The sequence below is a fragment of the Gobius niger genome, assembly GCF_951799975.1.
Source record: "Gobius niger genome assembly, chromosome: 9".
NCBI classification, from domain to species: domain Eukaryota; kingdom Metazoa; phylum Chordata; class Actinopteri; order Gobiiformes; family Gobiidae; genus Gobius; species Gobius niger.
In genome coordinates this window covers 13,748,794-13,764,176 of record NC_136860.1, presented here as the reverse complement: position 1 = coordinate 13,764,176, position 15,383 = coordinate 13,748,794, and positions in this window count along the sequence as shown.

The window sequence follows — 15,383 nt, the reverse complement described above, 5'->3', positions numbered from 1 at the left end:
CACGTGGGGAATTCCACCAACTGGACACAAGGGATTAGACACAGAGAAGTACCACCACTACTACGACAACGACAACTACTACTACTACAACTATCTTATCTCCGAGCACGAGTCACGGCTGTGTTGTGGTTGAGACACCTGGCATCGTGTTTAAAAAAAAAAAAAAAAAAAGGGGGAAAAAAATGTAAGGGAGTCATTGTTCCATAAACGCACAGGGGGGAAAACGTCATGCCCGCAACAAGTTTGGCGAAAACGCACAAAAGTCGCGTCTGTGCTGTTTGGCGCGCCACGGGATTCCCCCCCTTCCACCAAAACAAAAAAAATGAATGAAAAGAAAAGAAAGAAAGGCGCAGTGATTTCAGATAGATTCCTTAGTCATGTTGAACTTGTGTGAGTGTGTCTATTTTTCATTGTCCATTTACAGTTTACAAGCAGACAAAGTGACTCGGATTTCCCCCTTTTAGGACGCGATACAAAGAGGATTGTGTTTTAAAGTTGTTTCCAAACGCAGAGTCATCGCTGCGCTGGGTTTCAGGCGAGCGCGCTTCCGTTTCATAAAACTGCTCGCTAGTTCTTCAGAAAATATGGTTTGGAAGCGCGCCCTGAACCCGGACAGTTCTGTGGAATATAAGAGTTAAAGCGAGGTAGATCTGGTGGTAAATGGGGCCATCTACTGGTCGTGTCGACTCATTACAAGCAAAAAGCCGAAACAGCTATATGGAGAGCAGTGGTGGAGAATGCTATTGACTTTTACTGCACTACATTTTAGAGCCTGTATCCGTGCTTTCTACTCCACTGCATTTATAAATCGGGTTAAAAGTGTCTTATTTTCAGTGACTTCTCTACGATGAAGTGGTTTAGTCCCAGTTTAGTGGTTTAGACCTTGTTAAGATCTGGTTTAGTTCCTGTTTTTCAGTGATGGGACATACAGCTCTTTACTGGGAGCCGAGTCTTTGGGATCCGTTCATTTCAAAGAGCCGTTCAAATGGCTCTTATTAATATACGATTAGAACAACACCAGCCAGGTAACTCACAAAACATCCAGGGAGCGATCGATAAAAGGAACTTTTGTTATTTAAATCTGATGAATATTTAGGATATTTAGGCTTTTTTCTGAGGAAGTGATCAAAACTAGTCAAGCAGGTAAACTAAACCTTCTGTCCTACTATAAGAAACAAACCTGTAATATTCTTAACCTAAGAAGACAGTATGAAGCTTCTACAAAGAAAAGTTTGAAAAACATGTTTGTGAATTCAATCTTGAGCCACAACTAATAAAAAGAGGCTGCAACTGTCTGACAAAATATTTTTTGTGCATTTAGCTTTGACTTTAGTGCTGAAAGCTTTCACTTGTGTGGCCCGTGCCATTGTCAGGCTGATTCTTGTGTTCGTCCAGGGGAGTTCTGGGTACAATTGGTTGGTGAAAATATTTGTCATAAAATAAATGCTTGTATTTCAATTTTATTTATTGGGTAACATTCCATGCAGTGTGGCTTGAACTCGCCCGCCAAAAAAATAAAAAAATTAATTGGCACTACTTTAAAGCCACACCGTGTAGAATTTTCCCCAATAAAAAAAATTGAAATACAAGCATTTATTTTATGACAGATATTTTCAACATTGAAAAATACCTCGGAGCCAGCTGAGGTGGCTCGGGCATCTGTTCCGGAGGCCTCCTGGTCGCCTCCCGCAGGAGGTATTCCAGGCATGTCCTAGTGGGACAAGACCCAGGACACGCTGGTGGGACTATGTCTCCGGGCTGGCCTGGTGTCGCCTCGGGGTCCCCCCAGAACAGCTGGAGGAGGTGTGTGTGGATCGGGAAGTCTGGGCATCTCTGCTGAGACTGCTGCCCCCGCGACCCGGCCCTGGATAAAGCAGAAGAAAATGGATGGATGGAAAAATACCTCATAAATGTACAAACAACCTCACCTCTCCTAAGATATGACTGTAAACCTTTACCGGGAGTGGGTACGTCTCCATGGAGATGTGACTAAAGTCAGCAGAATTTGAGATTTAAACAGGTTAGTTTCTCATCCAAATCCATTCTTTGATTACCCACGACAGTAACAGCATTTTCTGTGTTGAGCTGGTCATTAGGAGCATGTTTTATTTTGCCGGCAACAGTATAGTCCAAAATGTTACGCAGTGTACCTTTAATAACACTACTTTTTATGAAAAAAGTGTTTTTTTTACGATTGAAGTTGATTTTTTTCCTGATCACAAAAACGACCGTCAAAATAAAACAAGTACATGTAGGTCATTTTTCCCCCTGATGTTGGCGGCTCATTTTGTCAGGTATAAAAGCAAGCTAAACCTTTTCGTTTCATTGTCGCTGCGGTTTTTATCCCATCTTTTTCACATGTTTTTTATCATTCTTTGTTGCTTTCTTCTTCGCTTTCCCCCCCCCCGTTTTTTAGTCGTGCTTTTGTCGCTTTTTTATTGTGTTATTGTTGCTTTTCCGGCACGTTTTCGTCACTTCTTTGTTGCTTTTTGTCACTTTCATCCTCCTTTTCATCGCTGTTTTGACAAGAAGACAAGAAAAGATAGATATTTAATAAAATTGCTCATGGGAAAACCTAAAATGTAATAAATAAATAATAAATAACTAATACGTTGATTTCAGCTTTAAATCTGGTGCTTCAATTCACCTCCAGACCTGGTTGAGCTTCCCCCGCCCCTGGGGTCAAATGAAGACCAACATCATCAAAACCAGACTTTCCACACAACTAGAAAACATCCCAAAATGTATGTACATAGAAACATTTGTATCTACTTTATACTGTTTTTACACAACAACTCAACTGCCTACATACAGTGTACAGATCAGGGGTGTCAAACTCATTTTGAGCACATTTGGAAACATTTTTTTTTTCTAATAAATGAATAATAATAATGAGCTGATTTGGTCAAAGCCCCAACTTGACTGTGGCCTCAACAATAACAATGGCCGACACTTGCCTTTACAAGCCTGTGCCACAAGTTTCTCAAAATGCTACATAGTAAATATTCATTGACTTCACACTCAGTGTTGGTAAGCTGTTGTTGAAGCCACAGCTGCCCTGGGGCATTTGGCTATAATAGGGGCTTTTTGACAGGACCAGACCGGAACGGATCAGAATTGAAGAACCGCTCCGCTCCCAAAGTGCATAATACTTCAGCCATGGGGTCTGGAGCGGTTTGCAAACTAGACCGGTTTGGGGGGAAAGGGGAGGGGGGCTTGTCACCTCTCTCATTGGTCAGGCCTGTGAAAGGCAATAGTGCACCTGCGTATTCAAAGTTAGCTTTCTCTTCACAAATTTAAAACCGGCTCTATCATGACAGAAAATATAGGCAATGTTGGCCACCCCTGCTCTTAGCCTACATGCCTGATTTGGATGTGAAAACATTAACAACAATAAAAGTACATATTTGTGTACAGTCCCACGGTTAAAACATACTTGATCCAGGGAGAGTCGCAATTGCAAAATTCCAAGATCTTGCTTCTGCTGCTTCTTTGGCCTGTGAAAGTGAAAGTTTACATATGGCACAGCTGGTTTTTACTTTCACTTCTGCATGGATTGAGCCTAGAAGCCAGTCAGAGATGGGCAGGCTATAGTAAAGTCTATTTCATAGAAGTTTAGGAAAACATTTGCATACGATGTTTCCTATTGCTGTTCAATGTAAAAGGCATAATATAGAATAATTATGCATTTTTTTGTTGATGAGCGCTCGACCCCACCTAATGGCCAGATTTAGCAGATTTTGCATCTATAAAGGTATGCAGGACTAAAGCACAGTGATATCAGGCTGTGGTTGTTGCCACATGAATATAAATGACCTTGGCCATTCCCATACCGACCCAGACCACTTTACCCTAAAGTCACTTGAAACACATGCCGGCAGGGGCTGCCCCTCCCTAAATGAACCGTGCTCAAGTGAACTGAACTGGTCTGGTCCTGTCGAAATCCCCCTAATGTGTTGTTCATATCCTGATCTCTTATAGCCTATCAGTGCCCTCTGCTGGACACATGTGAAAATAAGCATTCTGGTTATTTAAAAATTCATAACTCCGCACTGGAATGGGCTTACTTATTTATTTTTTTTGCATACTCTGGAATTCATGCTCTACAGGGCAGGGGCCGGATTAAATCATCTCGGATTAAATCATGTTTGACACCCCGGTATAGAGGCAGGAAGAATGGGCCGCTTTACCATTAGATTATACACAGAGCCTCCTCCACCACCACAAAAGACTCAGAGCTGTCATTGATGCTAAAGGGGACAACACACGGTATTAGGAACTGGGGTGTGTAAACTTTTCAACAGGGTCATTTTGGTATTTTATTTTGTGTGTTGTTGGCGATTTGAAACAAGTTCACGCATTTTATTCACAATAAATGTCTTCACAACATCACTGACCATGAGTGAAAAAAAAATGGGTGTGTTAACTTATTAAAACAAGTTGTTCTTTAGATGATACGTTCTGAAGTGTGTCGTGAACGCACTTTTGTAAAGTGAGTAAATGTGGTGGGAAATGGAGCCATCGACTGGTCCACTCATTACAGCTGCAATGCTCAAGTGTGAAATCAGTCCTCTACTGGTGCCATGTCAGTCGGTACTTAAAGCAGCACTGTAACATGTTTACCTTAATAAATCCTTTTCGTAGTCCCAGAAAACCATGCATTGCAACTTGACTGCCACCGGACCGGAGCCACCAATACACACTAATAGAATCACGAAGAAGAAGCTCACAGGCTAACGGGCAAAGCTAACTGCGGGCTAGCACCACTTTAAACAGTATTTACAGCCAAGTTTGAGTGAAAAAAAATACGTAAAAAAATCGCTTGCTGCTAAACTTGCTACGACACCTGCAGTTGCGCTCATGGCCTCTAGGGGCAAGAGGGGCTACACTGTGGAACTCTCTCCCCACCGCTCTGAAACTGCAGACTATAATATTAACATCTTTACCAGAGAGCTCAAACAGTGGCTCAAATCAGGCCATGTTCCCATGTGTAAAACGTGCCTTATCTACATGTGCTATAACACTTTAAACAATGCATCTGGTTGCCATGTCCATACTGAATAAATAAATAAATGAAGAAAAAAAAATGAAATGAAGAGTCACTTAGTAATGCTCATACACAGCAACTTTTAACAAAGAAGATTCTTGGCAAGGCAAGGCAAGGCAAGGCAAGTTTATTTGTAGAGCACAATTCATACACAAGGCAATTCAAAGTGCTTCACAGTTGCATAAATATAAGAAAACAAATACAATCAATAAAACATCAACATAGAATTAATCAATTACAGTAAGAGGCAAGAGTGTAGATAAAATACTTTCAGTTATATGCATTTTTAAGTCTTGTTTTGATTCGCTCTGTCTTGAGCACTATTTTTAAGTCTTGTTTTGACTCGCTCTGTCTTGAGCACTATTTCGCTCTGTCTTGAGCACTATTTTTAAGTCTTGTTTTGACTTGCTCTGTCTTGAGCACTATTTCGCTCTGTCTTGAGCACTATTTTTAAGTCTTGTTTTGACTCGCTCTGTCTTGAGCACTATTTCGCTCTGTCTTGAGCACTATTTTTAAGTCGTGTTTGGACTCGCTCTGTCTTGAGCACTATTTCGCTCTGTCTTGAGCTCTATTTTTAATTCTTGTTGTGACTCGCTCTGTCTTGAGCACCATTTTTAAGTCTTGTTTTGACTCGCTCTGTCTTGAGCACTATTTCGCTCTGTCTTGAGCACTATTTCGCTCTGTCTTGAGCACTATTTCGCTCTGTCTTGAGCACTATTTTTCTTGCTCGTTCAAAAGTAAGTTACCTAACCTCTGTTTTTGTCGCTCCTTCTCCTCTGGACATCAATATAAAATTAATCAATTACAGTAAAAGACGAGAGTGCAGATAAAATACTTTCAGTTATATACACGGGCAAACAGAACTGTTTTCAGCCTGGATTTGAACATTGTCAGAGTTGAGGCCTGTCTCACATCCTCGTGAAGACTGTTCCAGATTTTAGCTGCATGAAACTGAAACGCAGCCTCACCGTGTTTATTATTGACTCTGGGAACCACCAGGAGGCCCCTCCCTGAGGTTCTCAGGGCCCGAGATGGTTCATACGGCTCTAACATGTCAGAGATGTACTTTGGAGCTAAACCATGAAATGACTTGTACACAAGCAGAGCTGTTTTAAAGTCTATTCTCTGAGTGACAGGAAGCCAGTGCAGAGACTGGAGCACTGGACTAATATGGTCGTATTTCCTGGTTCTTGTCAGGACTCGAGCAGCAGCGTTCTGGATGTACTGTAGCTGTCTGATAGCTCGTTTAGAGAGGCCAGTGAGTAGGCCGTTACAGTAGTCTAATCTGCTGGAGACAAATGCATGGATAAGTCTCTCTAAGTCTGGTTTTGACACTATTCCTCTGATCCCTCTGATTCTTGTTCATGTCAACCTTTATATGCTTCCACTATAGTAGCTATTATCAAGAGGCACAACGTTGCCTGTCATTGCTATGCAGATGATGTTCAAATCTATCTGCCACTGAAATCCGAGAGCTCTGTGGAATCTTTATTGGACTGCCTAAAGGAAATACAGCAGTGAAACAAAGCCAGAACTGAAATGATCGTCTTTGGACAGTCGGGCCTCCTGGTGACGTGTGATAGCGCAATATGACCCTTGATTTAGTTTCAAAAGTCATTCCCTAAACCCTACATTCCCACCCGCTGTGGCCCTGTCCCAGCTTTCAAAAGCTCGAATGGCTTGGCCCCCTCTTATTTAGTCGAACTTTTTCAGCATCAAGTTCCCGACCTGAGCCCTACAGTCTGCTGACCAGCTCCTCCTGGTTGTTCCCAGGACCTGACCAAAACTAGAGGAGATAGATCCCTCTCTGTGATTGGGCCTAAGTTGTAGAATGGCCTACCTTTGCACAGACACTCGAGTACTTTAAATCTTTACTTAAGATTTCATCATCTCACTGGCTTTCGATGTGTCTTGGCATTGTTGTAACTCTTGTAAACTCTTGTTTTATGATTGTTATACCATGGTCTGTGTGAATACTTGATTCTGATTGGCTGGTGCATTATTTCCGTATAACCGCACACGTAGTCCGGTAGTTAAATCACTGGGATATCACTCCGCTGTGGGCATCGCCATAGCAACGCATGACACAGCTGAATCAGATAAAGGCGTAATTAGTGACTGACAGGAACGTATGAGATGGATTCTGTTTAATTTCAACGTTTTGGGCCAAAACAAAACGTTTGATAAATGGGAAGTAGAGGAGAGTGAGCAGCTAGGTTAGCTACTGTTAATAAAATATGAGCTTTACATTTCTGTTGAAAACGGTTAAGGCACTATTCATGATTTTCAGGCGTACATAAAATGATCCTGCATTTAAACATATTTGGCTGGATTAGTAAAGTCAATCATAAAAGTTTCAGTTCGTGGGGCCCAGGTGTGAGCGACTCCACCGCAGCTGTTTCCATAAACAGTTGAGCTGGTTAAGCTAGCTAGCTAGCTTCAGGTTAAACAGCGTAAAAGTGAAATAACTCCTGCCCACGAGTGCCGCATATCGGTGTTTACTTCCACGGAAAAGTGCCGGGTTAGTCCTGTTGTGTTGTGATTCTGTGCTGATGTTGTGTCGTTGAGCCTGACTGAGATCCTCGTAATAGTGTTAAAATGATCTATATATAACACGTGACAGAGTTAGTGTAAATGCAGCACTTCCACAAAGACATATTTTAACCTCTTACTTCCTGTCTTAACCGAGTGCCTTTTCTCGAGTTCAGCTTTACCCAAATCTAAAAGCTTCTCAACTGGAAAGCAACGGTGTAACGCTTAATTTGAAAGCTAAGCCTACAAAAGTGATCGCTGCATTTTTCTCACATTTTATGTAGTTTTTTGTTGCTTTTTCATTACTTTTTTTGTGGCTTTTTGGCGGGATTTTGTCACTTTTTTGGTCACTTTTTATTCCTTTTCCATCGCTTTTTTCATTGCTATGTCGTCATGTTTTCGTCACGTTTTTCTCACTTTTTTGTTGCTTTTCCGGCACATTTTTGTTGCTTTTCACCGTCGTTTTTTGTCGCTATTTCAATGCTTCTCTTTTAAGCTTTTAGATTTGGGTAAAGCTCGGTTAAGGTGGGGGGTAAGAGGTTAAGGAGATAATTGAGAGGCCAGACCGGTGGCCCAAGAGCCAGTGGCCCTTCTGTGCTCTTCCAGAGTGGACATATGGCCAATCCGCCCCTGCCTCTCAGTGTTGGCGTTGATAGTGTAGTGTAGAACGTTTGGCCTCTCATCCAAAAGGCTTCATCAGCAACACTAGATAGGGAGTTAAGGGAAACGCTATGTGATGTTTATGATGTGTAAATATCTGTTGTATAAATATCTGAATTTCAACATTTTAAAATAGATGTACACATGTGAACAATTGTTTACTACACTGCAAAAAGTAATTAACTAGATCAGTATAAACATCTCAATTTGAGCACAATAATCCAAATTTTAGTTGCTTTGACTAGTTAAGAAGTTCTTGGGCATTTGTCCTAGATTATTTCACTTGTTCTGAGATGTTTCTGACTCGTTTCGATACATTTCGTCCTTATTTCAGGTCATTTTCTTTGCCAATGGGGTAAGAAAATTGGTCTTCTCTCATTGGCAACTTTACTTTCTTATTTCAAGCGAGATTTACCCTAAAACTGGTCTGAAATGTCCTCAAACAAGCAAAGTAAACTTAGTCCGATCAGGAAAAGTGTCTAAATGAGTGAAAACCGCTCAAAAAAACAAGATACATTTCCTCAATTCAAGTCATTTAAGCCAATGCTTGATATTCACTTTTTGCAGTGTACAAAGATGGGTAGAAGAAAACAACACGACCAAAATCCCACCCACACCATCACTGGCAGAACAAAGTGTATGTATCTGTAGTGGCACAGCCCATATTATCAGCTGGTACATGTCATTTTATTTCAATATCAGAATTCACTACAGTGATGGTGTATTCAAGTTTACCGGGCCCACTTTTGTGAATGAGGCGAGAAAACAAGATGGCACGGTGGCGCAGCGGTTAGCGATTGTGCTTCATGGCAAGAAGGTCCCGGGTTCGATTCCCACCTGGACGGGGCCTTTCTGTGTGTGTGAGTTTGCATGTTCTTCCCTGTGTTTCCTCCGGGTACTACAGGCCAGGATGAGTGTGTTTGAGGGTGCGCACGGGGGATGACTGACGGAAATTAGCCCAAAGCTATAACTTGCACAAATAAATCAACAGATGAAGCGATTTTCCCATGGCGGTTGATCACTGTGTTTTGTCAATGTGAAATTTGCGCCAAACGTGCATTGAATTGCTGCGCGTGGCGGAAGGGCAGCGTGATCAGTGTCAGCTGTTAAGAGCGGCGTGAGGAGGCAGGATCCCCAACCATAGACCAGGGGTGTCGTTTGGGTCGTGGGCTGACATTCATCCCCCACGGCGGGTCACAGGACGCATGTATTGTAAAGGACTGTGGCCTCATAAATGACGGCTAATACTTATTGTGCTTTGTCAGCCTGTGTCACATGTTTCTCAAGGTGCTACAAAAAGTCAAATTACTGTTGTAGCCACAGCCGCCCTGGGGCAGACTGACCATTTAGCATGAGGCTATAATATGCTGTTTATATCCTGATCCTCTTATTGTCAGTGCCCTCTGCTGGACACGTGTGGAATTCTTTACTTTTTTTAAATTTAAACTGCCCCCTAGTGGCTGGAGTGAGCGAACGGGTTATTTCTTTAGAAATCCATAACTCCGCACAAGAATGGGCTGGAGACTTACTTTTTTGTTTGCTTAAAATGCATGTAAAGAGCAATGCTTTCTAGTGTGAATCTAGCTTGTTCAGCAGCCGCCAGAGGGAGGCATTGCAGCAATGGCGGCCCACATTTAGGACAAATATCTGAAACACTGCTTTTCAGCAGTGGTCCCCAAACGCTGTGACACATTTGGTACCGGGCTGCACAGAAATATACAAAAAAATTATAATCGACTGCATTGTCTTTGGCCTGCCTCTCTTGACCACGAAGCTCGTCCATAAATATATTATGAAACTGATAAAAGTCACCAGAAATCCATTGGACTCAAGTACTTTTGGTTTTATTACAGACAAAAAAGGTTGGAAAGCCCTGCTTTACAGGGCTCCACCTGCCCAACACTAGAACAAACTGTTCTGAGGGCAGGAGGTAAGGATCAGGATGGGTGTGTTAGTCTGCTCATGTTATTTTTTCTATAACCATTAGCATTAGCCACCATAACATCGCAAATTATGAGCAATCCAGAAGTTTTAAGCAGTTGTCAACCCATCCACCCCATTTAGGTGAGGTCAAAGCTAGGTTAGAAATCATGAAGGAATGTACAGACCTTTTGAGATATTTTATTTACAAATTGGCGTCTGAAAGTGTCCTCTGAGCTAAATGCTAACTCTGATTCAGTTAAGTTTCAGTTTTTTTATGGGATTGGATACACATCCAATGGCCACTAAACATCATCTACAAATAATAATAATAATCAAATAATAATAATAATAATAAAATAATAATAATATAATAATAATATAATATGTTAATGATAAAGAAAGCACTGACATTATATAAATGCCATGAAAAAGACAAAACATACCTCTCTATTACTTTCTATGGACATGAGCATTGCTACTCATTTGTATAGATACAGACGGCATCTCGTCATAGAAGGGGGCGTGGCTTCGCCGAGGGGGAAAATAGAATCTTTAGAGAAACACAATTTTCCACTCTTTTTAGCCATTTTCTGGTGGAATATGAACTTATTTATCACATAAATAAAGTCAAGTGTAAATCGGGCCCATATGGATATTTTCTCACAGCAGATTGTTCAGTAGACGGCAGTTGTAGCTTGCGCTACCTATCCATTAGCATTAGCACGATGCTAAGATGTAGCATCATGTTAGCATTCTCCGTTATTCATGTATTTATGGGCTGTTGAACCATTTTGCTCCTCCCCATGTCATTGTATGTTTTTTTTTAGTAGAAAACGATGTTCATAATTCAGCATTTGTTAAAGTAGTTTTTGAATAATTAGAGAAAGTTTAGATTTTTCTCCAAAATGTTTTCCCCTTAACTGTTTTCAAACACGACCATATATGGGCGATTCCAGAGATGCCGTCTGTATCTATGGGGATGGAATGTTCCATTTATAGAACATTCTCAGTAATGTGACGTTTGGTTGGTAAGATTCCGTTTGAACAGGAAGTGTTACCATGGAAACTTAATGCTTACATTCAGGTAACAAGCTAAGACGTCACAGATTATATTAGCTCCTGTTTGCAAAGCCAGATCGTCTGACATCTTTGTCTGACTACGCTATACTGAAGCAAAATGAAGAGCAGACAATATCTGAACGAGCTAGAAGCTCGTGGATATAAGTTTTGTAGAGTTTTAAACAGAGGAAAGTCGGGAGATGTTTATGAATGTGTTACGGGGAAACGAAAGCAAAGTGTGGCCATTAAGATCCCACACAAGGGCCACAACAACAATGGAGAGGCCTGCATACTAAGCCACCTGATGAAACAGGGAATGAAGGACAGCAACATCGTCACCTGTCTTGGGGAGTTTACTCAAGATGACAGTAAAATATTGGTGTTTGAGAAACTGGACGTGAATCTCCAAAAATACATCAGCCAGTCCCGCTGTAAGCCTTTGCCACTCACTTACATCAGGGACGTCGTCAAACAGATGGCTTCAGTCTTAAGTGGTTTGAGTGAAATGGAGATTATTCACACTGACATCAAACCAACCAATATTATGACTGTCAAACCAAACCAAAAGTCATTTCAAATCAAGTTGATTGACTTTGGCTGTGCCTTACCTACTAGTGACTCTAAACAGGGCAGCAGTTTGGGAACTATTGGCTTCAAGTCTCCAGAAATAATGTTAGGTCTCCCATTCACACAGGCCACTGATGTGTGGTCTCTGGGGTGTGTGGTAGCCTACCTGCTGCGCGGACGTCCTCTGTTTAATACACAGTCAGAATCCAAAGCATTTAGAGATATACATCAAATATTAGGCCAACCATCTGACGAACTTCTGGACAAGGGATCGCATACAAGGAAATTTTACAAGAAATGTCACTACAAATGGTCTCCTGTTGATGCGACGATGGATTTTGAAGGGCTTACGTCATTGGACGATTTGAAGCCAATGAGAGTCGGGCTGTTCAACAAGCTTGAGCCTATACAACGAGAGCAGTGCGTTGAGCTCTTGAAGAGAATGCTACAAATTAATCCAGAAGACAGGATTACACCAGAGGAAATCAAGAACCATCCATTCATCACTGGCCATTATCAGCGCAAGAGTTTATGGAGCCGTTTCATGCCCTTTAAGAGAAATAACAAAGTCTCTCCTCTACCACAAGAGAACCAAGTCTCACAACATACTTTGAACACTCGACCTTCCGAAAAGGTCTTCAAGTTCCCACGAGTCTTAGAGACAACAGCCAAAACTGAAGGACAAAAGACGTATGCCAAAACCAGTGTGGAGGAGATAAGACACAGTTTAAGAAGACTAAAAGACCCTGGACTCAAAATGGCTCCTACCTCGATTAACACACAACCCTCGGGAAAGCCGGGGTTCATCTGGGACCCACCACTGTCTGGGCCAACAGATAAAATTGAGGAATTTAAAATGTTGTGGCGTAGACACAAACACAGAGACATAACTGAACCGAAACTAAAAATCAAGGAAATGTCTGTGAAAGACAACGAAAAACCTTTGAAGCCATCACCGCACCGAGTCGTGATGGTCGAACCTGCCCCAGAGGAGAACACGATGTCTTGGATAGACTCTAAACAGGTCAGAGCGAATCAAACCAATGCATTGGACACTTACAATAGATACAAAGTGATGCAAAGTCAACAAGCTGAAGACCTCGAGATGGATGATGCAAATCAATTCAGAGCAACCATCTATCACCATTTTGTTCCTGTTTGCGTCGAAATGATAAAAGACCCCTGGACGATTGAAGAAGACTCCGATATGAGCCTGTCCGGCCTGACTACTATAGGTAAGAGTGAGAGCAGTGTAATACTAAAAGACAGTAAATCTAATCTGGCGGAGATTAAAGGAAAGGTCCCCTCGTGTGCTCAAAGCAAAGCATTGGATAACTGGCAGAGAAATATGAAGCTACGTAAACGTCAGCAAGACCATTTGTCTGCTTTAGTGCACAGGCCGGTGGAGCATCTACAGATGAATGACGCAAATCGATTCAGGGAAATGCAGGAAAAGAAAGAGAGGCTAAACCGAGCCTTACCGCTTGTTACCTCTGGATACGGTCTCAGCAGGGGATTCTGGAGGCTTCCCGAGCGTTATGGAGAGGAACCAAATGACATTGTGACCACGCTGACGAAGGCGGACAGAGGCATCAGGAAACAGGTCACACAAAGCGGCTTCGCGAGCAGCATACGTCAAGAATCCGGACTCAAGGAGGAACATACAGTGAATGATGCGTATCGCACTTGGGATCAGAGCATTTATTTGAAGCAACAATGCCAGATGCTCGGTGAAGCTGTGCGAGGGCTGGACTTCAACAGACCAGACATCGATAAACTGGAGGTAATTGGCTCCTCGAAACCATATTTGCCAGAAACATGCAGCGATCCGTCATCGGAGGGCGAGACTGTGAAGCCCGTTATTTTGGATTTGACGCCTTGTTTTGCGGAGAACGTTGAGGATCCTGCAGAGGCGGACGCTCGCCGCCTCTGGAAGATGAAGGTTCGCATCTGCACTGTCCCGCTCAGTCAGCTTACCTTTGAGGAGAGAGAAATGTACTTGGAGGAGGAGAGGAGATTGGATCCGGATAAGGAGGCAAGAGCCCGGAGATTGAGAGCAATACTGAAGAGGAGGAGGAAGTTGTGTTGGTGGAAGATAAAGCAGAAGAGGAAGAAGAAGAAGAAGAAGAAGCGCAAGGAAAACTACAGCGACAATTGAGCAGAGTTGGATAGCGTCGCAAAGATGTTTACTCAAGAGTAACGCTACTTTCAAATCATTTGACTCAAGTACTAGTGTAGAGTAGTGGCCTCAATCGTTACTCAAGTAAGAGTGAAACAAGTGCAAAATGTAGTAAATGTATGAATGTATGAATGTATAAAGATGTATGCTGTCGTTGGTCCTTGGGCAAGACACTTCGACCACGTTGCCTCCGAGGTCTTGCGTGCATTGGTGTATGTATGAGAGTGTGAATGGGTGACGGGTAGGGGCTGCACAATATATCTCAAAAAAATATCGTACTGCAATGAGGTCATGCAAAATCCGTATCGCAAGAAGCCACAATATATACAATGCATCGAACTTATAAATGACATTTCTAACAGGACCAAAAGCAAAGGTAAAATTTGACTAAATTTGGGGAAAAATATGAACTTTTACACATGTGTAAAAGTTCATCCCATCATCCCATTCATCAAATGTTTTGTATTGGCCAAAAACGTTGAAATGAACCCCAAAATCCATCTCATTCGTTCCTGTCAGTCACTCGTTCATCTGATTCGGCTGTGTCATGCGTTGCTATGGCGATGCCCACCACAGCGGAGTGACATCCCAGTGATTTAACTACCGGACTACGTGTGAATTATTTTCATATAACCGCACGCGTAGTCCGGTAGTTAAATCACTGGGACATCGCTCCGCTGTGGTGGGCATCGCCATAGCAACGCATGACACAGCCGAATCAGATGAACGAGTGACTGACAGGAACGAATGAGATGGATTTTGGGGTTCATTTCAGCTCTCAAAACGTTTTTTTTTCAGAGCTGAATGTAAACAAGTGAATTTCCATTGTGTTATCAATAGAGGATTATCTTATCTTACATGTTTTATATTGAGGGATGTCATTGTGGGACCCGCGCCCATCTACCGACAAGGCCCTTCCTGCTTAGCTTCCAAGGTCTGAGGGGATACGTTTGTTAAGTGGTGACGTCACAGCTCTATACTTCCGGGTCCGCAGATGTGCGAGAAACGACAAAAAACGCTTTAATACCACAATCAATATCTGTAACACTCAACAGAGAGTGACTGAACCTACTTATTTCTCAGACTCAGTAGCCCAAAATGCCGCACCTACTGCTAAAAAAGAAATATTTACTAAAGTCACAACTTCCGGGGTTAGCGTAGCTTCTGCGCCGTTAGCATTTTTCTCCGATAAACCGGATGTAGTGATGTGGGTAAAGATTGCTTTAATAGACGTAGGTACAGCGTTTTTGGCAAATGGGCCTGAGAAATAAGTATGTTCAGTAACTCTCTGTTGAGTGTTACAAATATTGATTGTGGTATTGTTTTTTGTAGTTTCTCGCACATCTGCCGACCCGGATGTAAGAGCTGTGACGTCACCACTTAACAAATGTGTCCCCTCAGACCTTGGAAGCTAAG